Here is a 10,102-nt window from a genome sequence, read left to right on the forward strand (position 1 = left end):
AAAAAAAAAAAAAAGTGCTAGCTGCCCCCCAGCATCCTTACAGACCCCGCCCACCGGCTTCCCTTAGACAGCTGCAATCCCACAGCTGCTCCTGCTCCAGCTTGCAGGACATCTCAAGGACCCAGTGACATTACGTGGGTGGTTGGTTAGTGTGTTTTTAGACAACACTGCACAACCCAGCACCCTGAGTTCCTCTCTGCGTCCCTGCTGAATTCTGCAGGCCTCCCCACTGGTGAGCCTGCCTCACAGCCCAGTTTGCTGTTTAGTGACCTTATTATCTCTGGTAGAGGTGAAGAGAGTTTGTAGGCTTGCGCCGAACACACCCAGACGTGTCCAAGACCCTTGCATAAAAAAGACTGCATTCAGAGCCCCAGGAGAACTCAGAAGGGTCTGGAGGGGTGGCCGAGCGTGCAGACACGGCTGCTAATGGAGAAGGAACAACAGGGACACGGGACACGACTCGGCAGTCACGTGCTCACATCTATCACGTCTGCTAATGAGCTTTCCTGCCCAGGGCTGGGGCTCCATAGTAGAGCTCTGAAGACAGCTCCAACCAGAGTCGTGAGCCCTGGCCCCCACTGTACCACCATCCAGAGTAAAAAAACTCGACCCAAGGTTTCCCGCCACATCAGAGAAGGGAGGTGCCTCGACTCTCTTCCCCAATGCCCTCTAGGAAGAGAGGCAGGACCCCCTGTTGTTGGTTTCTCTGGTGTCAGACGCCAGCAGACACCATCATATGCATCACACATGGGGGAAAAGTCTGGGGAGGAGAATGGGAGATTCCTATGCGCACACATGGCTGAAGAGATTCTGTCCCACAGTACCACCTGAGACTGGGTCTGAGAGTCACCACCCTAGACCCAGACATGCCAGGACCCGCTGCCCCATGCTCTCCCCTCTGCCTGCCCAGGCTCTCGGGCTCCCTCTCCAGTGCCATCATAAGCATAGCAGAGGAGCTTGGAGGGAGAGGGATGCCCATTCTCGGGGCCTTGTAAAGCTGCTGCATCCCATGTCTGGAAGCAAGCATGGCTGCCCTGCCCTCTCATTCCCCCACACCTCCTTCCAGTCCATCTGCATACTCATGCTCCCACCCTAACTCTCTTGGCTCAAACTGCTCCTAGTAAGGCCTGCATCATAGGACCCACACCAGCCTCACCTCCCTAGGGCGAGCGGTTCCTCCCCCCTCGAGTAAAAGAACTTGCCTCTCTCTGCTGGGAAAGACAAAAACACTTGGCATCTCAGGGGGCCTCAGCCACTGTGCTTGTCCCAGTCTCCCTCCCACATGGCAGTGGCACCTGACCCCCTTCTGTGGACTGCACACCCCCCCCCCAGAGTTCTCCAACTCACACCATAGCGAGTTGCCACACCCTACTGCCACCCCTGCCCTCAGGCGCAGGCTCACACCACAAAACAATACAATAAAACTCACAAAACAACACAAAAGTGGTAGCAGTCACATGTGCAGCCCTTTTCCTTCATGTAACAGAGGCTTAGACGTCCCCACAGCCCTTCTGGGTTCTTAGAGACTGTGGTTCACTCAGCAGTAAAGGTTCGTCAGAGCCTTCAAAGCTCAGTTTAAAAGTCAGCTTCCTCCAAGGGGTCCCTGTGGGTCTTTCTGTCATTCTGAGCCTGTCCTGCTTTTCCAAACGGTGTGCTCGTGCACTGTAGCTATGGACAGTTTGTCCTGACATATTGTGTCTCCCCCTCCCATTTCAAAAATCTCTCTAAATGGGAGTGACACCTAAACATACTACTAGTCAGAGGTCAGAGACTAGCACCATGGATTAAACAGCAGTGAGACCTAACCACATGTTGTGTACAAAAAGGCGACTTTCAATACGGAAGCACAAGCTAAAGGTAAAGCGGTGGAGAAGGGCGCTGGTTTTGCTCACACAAATCAAAAAGTAAGCCAAGCAGCTGCAGATCCATCAAGCAAAGCAGCCATCACGGTGAGGAAAAGGATTCGTGGACAAACAGGTTCCACCTTTGGCTCGGTGAGCCAGTCCTCAAAGCCATAGCGTCCCCGGCATCCACGCCGCTGGGCTCCCTGACGAGAGGGTCTCATACCAGAGAAGGCAAAACCAGGTAGATTTGCAGAATCGGGCAAATTCTCTACTGCAGCTAGAGACTTAGCCCTCCCCTCTTACTGATAAATGCAGAAGACAGAAAGGCAGGAGAACCTCAGAGACAGGCAGAGCCTCCCCGGCCGCCACCCACCAGCGTCAGCATCCCACACAGCCCTGCAGTGAGCAACAGGAGAATCTACATCAAGAGCATATGAAACATTACCGGAAAGCAGGCACTGCGCATGCGCGCAGCTGGAAAGGCGAGAGACTCAAATCACCAAGGTCAGCCTCTGTCACAGGAAACGAGTTCAAGAGACGGATTTGGGAGCTGCTGTGCCTTTCTGACCCGGCCATGACAGTCCCACTGCCCCCTTGGTCACATTCTATTGACCTCTCGGACGGCCAGGATTCCTGGAGGAAGATGGCAGCTGGGTGGGGGCTATTTGGAGGTGAGAGCACCTGGAAATACCTCGGGAATCATCATCTTCCGTTTCTCGGGACAGTGGCTGAGCGCTAGGCCCTATGCTGGCGCTGGCCACCGACAAGCTCACTGAGTCACTGGAGCCGGTCCCCACTGGCTTCCTTCCTTCTTTCTCTCCAAAATGTTTCCCACCCAAGCCTTGAGTTCTCTCTCTAGCACAGTGTGCCTGCGACCCTTTCTGTGTTGGGGCCAGTGTCCCATGTGTATGTTGTTCTCTAGACACACTTGTGGCCAAGGTCACTTGAAATGATACTGGGGGCGGGGAGGGGCTGAGGAACTAAACTATAGGTTTACCCTGCCCGGCCCCACCCCCATGAACCTGAATGTCATCATTATACACACAAACACAGGGAAAGCAAGAGACTGAACAATTGAAAAATGTCACATTGTCACTCCACCTTCCAGGAACAAGCTTGTCATAGAGAGACTGTCCCACGCATCCCCGAGCTTGAGGACATTTGCCCAGAGGCACCTGACGAACATCTGCTGTGACAAATGCTAGTGAGAACCAGCTACAAGACCAAGGGATGTAGGAGTGCAGGGCGCCCAGGGCATTCCTCAGAGGGGCAGAGCTTAGAGGAGGCATTCCGCACAGGGGGCGGGGCTTAGAGAGAGGGCTGGAGCTCCCAGGGAGAGATATAGAGCAGCCAGAAAGGGGGTCACATTAGTAGCTAGACTGAATCTGAATCCTCACCTGAGTTCAGCCATGGCATCTACACAGCTGGTTTTGTGCTTCCCCGCCCTTCTCCCCATCCCGCAACCCTCCCACCCCCGCCATGGAGGGAGCAAGTGGAACACAGGTGTCCAGGCTGAACTGAGTCCTACATGGTACAGACATCCGACGTCCAAGGAGTCTGAGTTACTTCCTGTTCTGTTCCTTCTTCAAGCCACCGCGCCATGCTAGACACTTTGCTATGTTGGAGGCAGGAAGAAGCAAAAGACCTCTTGTCTTCGAGCCTCTTGTCTTCAGACTGGAAGTCACAGGTCAGCAGGAAAAGACCCAGGTTTAGAACAGACTCGGGAGTCTGCAGAGCGAGGAATCCACACAACTGAGGTGGGGATAGGCATCACGTCTTATTTTTCACCTGCTTCTAAAAGTCAACTGACAGCCTTTGGTGGGCTGCACGCCCACGTCTTGTCTGGTCTAGAAACAGGTTTAAACCAGACAGTGACGAGATTCCTCCAGGGTAGTCACAGGTAGATTCCCCCCCCCCCCAGGTCATCCTTTTTGCTGGGAGGGCAGAGGGCATGGGCTCCAGAGCGTGGTGAGGTCATCACTGATAGCAGCTGATAGACCTCTTGTGTGATCCAGACAACACGGAGGCTTTAGCTTTGCCTCCAGAATGCTTCGGATCACCACTCCCAAGTCTTACTCATGGGCAGAGGGATCTGGGCCCTGCATGGTCGCTGCTGCACAGGTCCTATCTCTTCCTCATGACTCAGGCTTTGCCTGGGCTCAGCCCCGGGGCAGCCTGCTTAGGCCCCATAAGTATCTGCCAAATGCTCACATGGGAGGGCCTCTCTCAGATGTGGGAAGAGTTCTTACTCAGGGAGACACTCAAGCCCCTTGGGACCCACACCATAAAAGTTAGGGGTAACTGCTGGGGCTCCTGTAGACAGCACCATGCCCCTCCCCCTCTCCACCAGCTCCCAAGGTCTGGTCACACCTAGACAAGAGTTTTCAGGGCCCTGGCCACCCCTCTGTTAAACTGCGGGCCTGCTGGGAATCCCTCCAGGCCTGGATGCTGACACTTCACTGTACCAAAGCAGCACACAAAGTATGTGTGCTGTATGTATGTATGAGGCACACGTATGTTTCCCACATAGGAAGATGCCGTCGGTGCCTAGATGCACAATTCAGAAACACAGAGGATGTTCATAGAGGGCTCTCAAGCTTCTAATCTCAATCTGCCTCAGGGCCTGCACCCTGTACTCTGAGCCCCACATGTGTCTGCCACAGTTGGAATTCGACGCTGCTAGAATTGATGTGGAGGATTCGGGGGCCCTGGGGAGTGGAGGAGGGTAAGTTTGAGGGGCAATTACTGCAGCCCTTGTGTTTGCGGGTTTCTGACTCCCAATGAGAACAAGGTAAGCAATGTCTTGCTGAAGGCTTTCAACTCTGACTCTCAGACTCCGGGAGGGTCTGAGAACCTAAGGGGAAATAGCAGGTGACTGCATGTCACACCCCGAGACCTCGGTTGGAACCCTAAGGTCTAGAACTTCCTCCTTGTGCCTGTGATTCCAGAGGTCAGACTGCTGATGGGGCAGGTCTGATTTCCAGAAACAGTGGGCGTCGTCACTCAGGTGCAATACCAGGGATGGGAAGTCTTGGGTTGAGTCTGTGTCCAGGGCAGTCAGTGTGCATCCTCACGAGACTGGGGGGTGGGGTGGGGTGGGGCTTGTGTAGTCAGAGGAAAGGAAGGGCATGCAGAAGTCCAGCTCTTACACTGCTTCAGAAACCCTGGTGTGGGGCTTGTGTGCCTTAGGCTTGTGTTCTCAGAGCATCAGCCTCCTTCCTTGCTCCGCTACTGAGACCCAATCTTTCCCAGGGGGCCAGATCTTTCCTCTGCCTCAGGGATTTTCAAAGCCCCGGGTCATGTTTGGCAGCCTATTTTTTTGTACAGCACGCAGGATTCAGGTCTTGGTTTTGGGTGTGACTCAGTGGAAGGACGCTCACAGGAAAGGGCCTGGCTGGCATAGCCTTGAACGTGGGGACAGTGTTCTAGCAGATGCCAGGTGGCGGGTGAGAATCTCCACAGGTCACCGTCAGGTCTGCAGGCTCCAGGATTCAGAGTGTGAGGAGTTCCGGGGACAGGGTTGAGGACTGATATCGGAGAGATGCTTGACCCTGGCTGAGCTCCACCCCTCACTCGCCCAAGGAGGAGTCTGGAATCTGCATCCCTCTGAGACCCAGGATGCAGCCTGTAGGCAGCAGATCCAAAAGGCCACGCCCTCTGGGGGAGGGGCAGGGCTCTAGACAGCTATGGGCTTGTGCCTGGACACCAAGTACACCCATTCCATTCTCTGATGTGAGAACTTCCCACTCAGTTTGATTCGATATCCAGTGCAAACACTGGCAGGTCCCTGCTTGCTACGCATGTCCACCTCCAAGTCCTAACCACAGACTTGGGAGGTTTTTGGAGAAGTTGTCAGTCACTGCTACACTCACATTTAGCATCTTAATGGTAGGCTGGGCATAAAAAAATCCAAATTTTTCTGAGTACCTACTAACATCATGCTAGTTGCTAAGCAAGAACTCAGTTTGCTCAGCGTGGGATTCATTGCATCCTAAGGCCGGTGCACAGCAAGGGGTCCACACTTAGAGGAATGGACCCAGCAGTGGTCAGGAGAGGAGGGTGTCTATATTCCTCCATGTTCTTAGAGATGTCTGCGACAGAATATAGAAGACAAGTAGGAAGGACATGGGTGCAATGCAGTCAGTGTCATGGACTGATGGCCTTGCTGAGAAACAGCAGGATACAGACATCCCTTCCCGGTCACAGCTATAGAACTGGACTGGTGGGAAGCTACAGAGACCAGGGACCTCCATCCATCCCTACTGCAGGGTGGAGGAGTCCAGGCCCTCAATGAGGACTGCAGGTGTGAGGGAATGGACACTGGTAGTGTCTTGGGGTGAATAGTGTGGAATAACACCGTCCACGGAGCAGCAGGGCCTGAGCTCTCCCCGCCATCTCCCCCTCTGCTCTTGGTCCCTGTGGCCACCTCATCAACACTACTACTCCGAAAATTCAGTAGATCGCTTGGCAACAGTGAAGACTCAGAAAGAACCCGCCTGCCTGTCAGCTTCCTCTGCCCTGCCCTTCCCTCGTCTCCATAGGAGTCCCCACTTGCGGCTCCTCTTTCTCACATTTTTGACTCTCATCGTGAGGGATCTGGTCCATCCAGACACTTGACCTCCTGGGAAGGCAGCTGGTTCACTGTGTCTGCAGAGACCCTCAGACTCTTGCTAGGCAGCGCCCTGGTTTCAGATGCCAGGCTACAACACTGAATAGGAGCCAGGCAGGGACCCTTTATGGGGACAGGGGCAGGACAGCTGTGAGGTGTCACCATTTATGTAAAGGTTCAGGAGAGGGCCTGGGCCACTGGGTGCTCAGCATAAGCGCAAGTGTGTTCAACCTTCCAGATAGGGGGGTCATTGGGAGTCTCGGCCACCTCTTGCTGGAGACGGCAAAGAGTGGGAGGTGAGGTGGGGTGAAGGGTGGGAAGAAAGTGTGATGAGGGTGCGGTGAGCAGAGGCAAAAGGCTACCACGCCCCCCACCTCTTCCTTGGCTTTCAATTTGAGGACACCAAGATCAATGAAAGAGGCACCGTGGCTGCTTTTGGGTCAAGGCCGGAAAGGTCAAGATCATAGGGAAGTCCATGAAGTGAATGCCTGTCCTGAGAAAGCCTCCTCCAAGCACAGAGACTTGTTTCTGGTTAGAGAGACAGGTGGGCTGGGAGGAGCGGGGATCAGAAATAAAATGCGTCCTTGGGGAAACACAAAGAGCTGGCCCCTATTTGAGTGCAGGCTTCAGGATGGCCCCTATGGAGGGCACTGCATGGCGTTGCCCAGTATCATCGACCTCCTGCCCCAGAGACCCAGCTTCGTGGGATTCGGCTTTCCCACCCCAGTATCCTTACAGAGAGGCCCCTTCTGCTGCTTCAGGTTCACTGACAGAGCTGCCCCATGAGAGCCCAGGCAACCGCACTGTTGGAGGACAGTCATGCTCTCCTCACACACACCACCTTAGCAAAGGTCACAAGACAGAACTTGGTGGCTGCTGGATGCTGAGTAAAAGGATCTCTGAGGAGCCTTCTGGAACTACACAGGCTCCCAGCCAGCCTCCCCCTCCTCCTCCTCCTCACTGCATCTCCCCCGGCACCCTGCAACTGTCTGTGCTGCTGCAAGCTCCTATAATGAGTAGCAACACCATAGGAGGTCAATGACCTGCATCCATGGCGCTCGCTCACAGCCACTTGGCTTTAAAGTATGGTTTGCACTGGTTAGACTGGCCACACTGAGTGGACATTTAGGGTATAATGTTGCATTTTTATCCTTTCATATTTACTGTTGCTCACGTGTCTATAGTGAGTGTAAATTTCTGGGAGGCAAGCCTCAGGCCCAGCAAGCCTCCTCTGAGGTCCACCAGTTTCAGTTCGAAACCATGACAAGCTCTTCATCACCACCCCCACCACCCTCACCCCCGCCAAGCGTAGATCTGAAGGGAAGCCTGCACACATCTCCCCCACGACAGCAACCAACACCAAAACCGCAGGAAAGCTGAATTGCGGCCCTTACACAGCTGAAAACACTTGTCGAAACCTGACATCACTAAGAGCGATTTAGACTCGGAGGTGTTCCAAAGAGAGAATCTGAGATGTCAGAGTGGAACGGCCATGGGGTGGGGTGGCGACAGAATCCCTGCTTTGGGGGTGCTGCCAGGACTGTGCTAGAGAGTCATCGCCATCAAGTTAATAGGGACATTTGATGGCCGAGGGATGTGACAGGAGCAGGGTCGGGATGGTTCAGAAGAAACATGGAGTGTGGGAGCCAGTGGTTATGGAAGGAACTTCACAGAGGTGCTCTACCCCTGGCTGTGCAGGGCAGAGTTCGGTTGAGAGTTCCCAAGTGGTTCGCCCCCCCAGAGCCGCTGTTTTCCCCTAGAGGCGCCTCACCCAGCTGCTGACTTAGAACTGGTGCTGACTGGTGCAGACCAGGGGGATCCGACTGTTTAATTAAAACAAAGCATCACACTCGGGAGGCAGAGGCAGGTGGATTTCTGAGTTCAAGGCCAGTCTGGTCTACAGAGTGAGTTCCAGGACAGCCAGGACAACACAGAGAAACCCTGTCTTGAGAAAAACAAAACAAAAACCCCAAAGCATCTCGAAGGCCCACAGTGGGTGTTGTGCGATGTGATTTCTGCCCAGTGCTCTGAAGGTCAATGTGAAGAAATGTGACTCTCTTAAGGTAGCCAAATGCCAGGGGGCTGGGGGGGGCTCCCTCTTATTCTACACCTCTCATGTCTCTTCACCGTGCCAGACTAAAGTCAAGCTCAAGCTCATCGGGGTCATCTTTCCCCGCTGATTCCACCAAGCCTGTTCCCTTGGCTGTGGTTTCACTGGATAGGGACAGTGGAAATCGGGACCTCGCTATCCTTCTGACCTTCTGGTTTTTAAAAAAGCAGGAGGTGTCAGAAAAGTGACCACAGGGGATAAACTGGCTTGTGGCCACCAAACCTTCACGGAAAAAGGAGTGTGAGGGGAGCCCTTGGGGGGTGGCGTGGGGGTGGGAGAGTCCACAGCATCATCATGGACTCTGGTTGATGCTCTGTGTCCCTGGGGAGCCAAGGACAGGTCTTCTATCTGGTCCACAAGACCTGTGTGACTCTGGGCAAGTCACTTCATGGACTGTCAAATACATAATGTTCCACTCGCTGCACAGGGCTGATGTGGGGGGGGGGGTCACGGGGCTGACGACAGTTCCTCCTGGGGAACTCCATGATACCATGCTCATGTGAACTCTGAACCTACCCAATGCCCCCCAACACACACTCCCCGAGTTTTCTGGCTACAGGAAAGACCCTCACATATCTGGCTCTCTCCAGACATGTAGCACTGGCTGCTCAGGCACAGGCGGGAAGCACCTGTCCGTTTTCCTTCAGACTCTGTGCGATCAATAGACTAAGCTTTATACCCGAGAAGAGTAGGTAACCAAAGGAGCGTTCTGGTAAGTAAGCCGAGAACTATCTAAGATGAGAACACCAAATCCCTTTCCCAGGCCCCGAGGCTTCTAATTGAGGCNGGCAGGCACCTTCCTNGGATCTGTGCCNTTCACTATATTGCCTTTTCTCTCTAAAAATGATTCCAGACTCTGCCCCTTGAGTGGTTTAAGTTTGCTGTACATTGGGAGGCCCTCTTCCCGATGCAGCCNTGGTTCAGCTGGCCCCCCGAGGCAGTGGGGGACAACAGAAGAAAAGGGTATCTNGGANGCTCCCCCTGNACATCNGTGCTCCTGTTTGGAATATGCTGTCTAAGTGTTGAGGCTCAAGGGCACAAGATGCAAAGATGCTAAGACATTCTAAGGAGAGAATACATGCAGCTACTGTAGTGCCGCAAGAGGCTCTGCATCCTTGTCAGGGGAATCAAAGACAGACCAGGAGGTGGCCGACAAGGCCATCCTACTGTCTACCCCAGTTCAGCAGAGGCCTCTGGCACAGTAGCAGCCGAGTCCCTAATGAGCCAGAACTCAAGCATCAGGCTCCACACGCAGAGTGGCATAGCCACAGCCCCTTCTCAGCCTCCCCGTGTCCAGGCTGCTGACCCGGGGAGCCCTGAGTCTTTCCCTGAACGACTCCGCCCCAGCACAGGAGCTCCTCCCAGGAGCTGCTTCTTCATAGTGCTCCTCTAGCTTCAGCCAGTTCAGTTCGGGCAGAGCTCATTATTTATGCAACTGTCACCTGGGCAGTTGGTCAGAATGTCCTGGGTTCCAAGCCAGTTGGCCGACACCAAGGTGGTCACGTGACTGTTTTTTTTTTTCCTGACACACTAGAATTT

This window comes from Mus caroli, chromosome 5, assembly GCF_900094665.2.
Source record: "Mus caroli chromosome 5, CAROLI_EIJ_v1.1, whole genome shotgun sequence".
Taxonomy (NCBI): domain Eukaryota; kingdom Metazoa; phylum Chordata; class Mammalia; order Rodentia; family Muridae; genus Mus; species Mus caroli.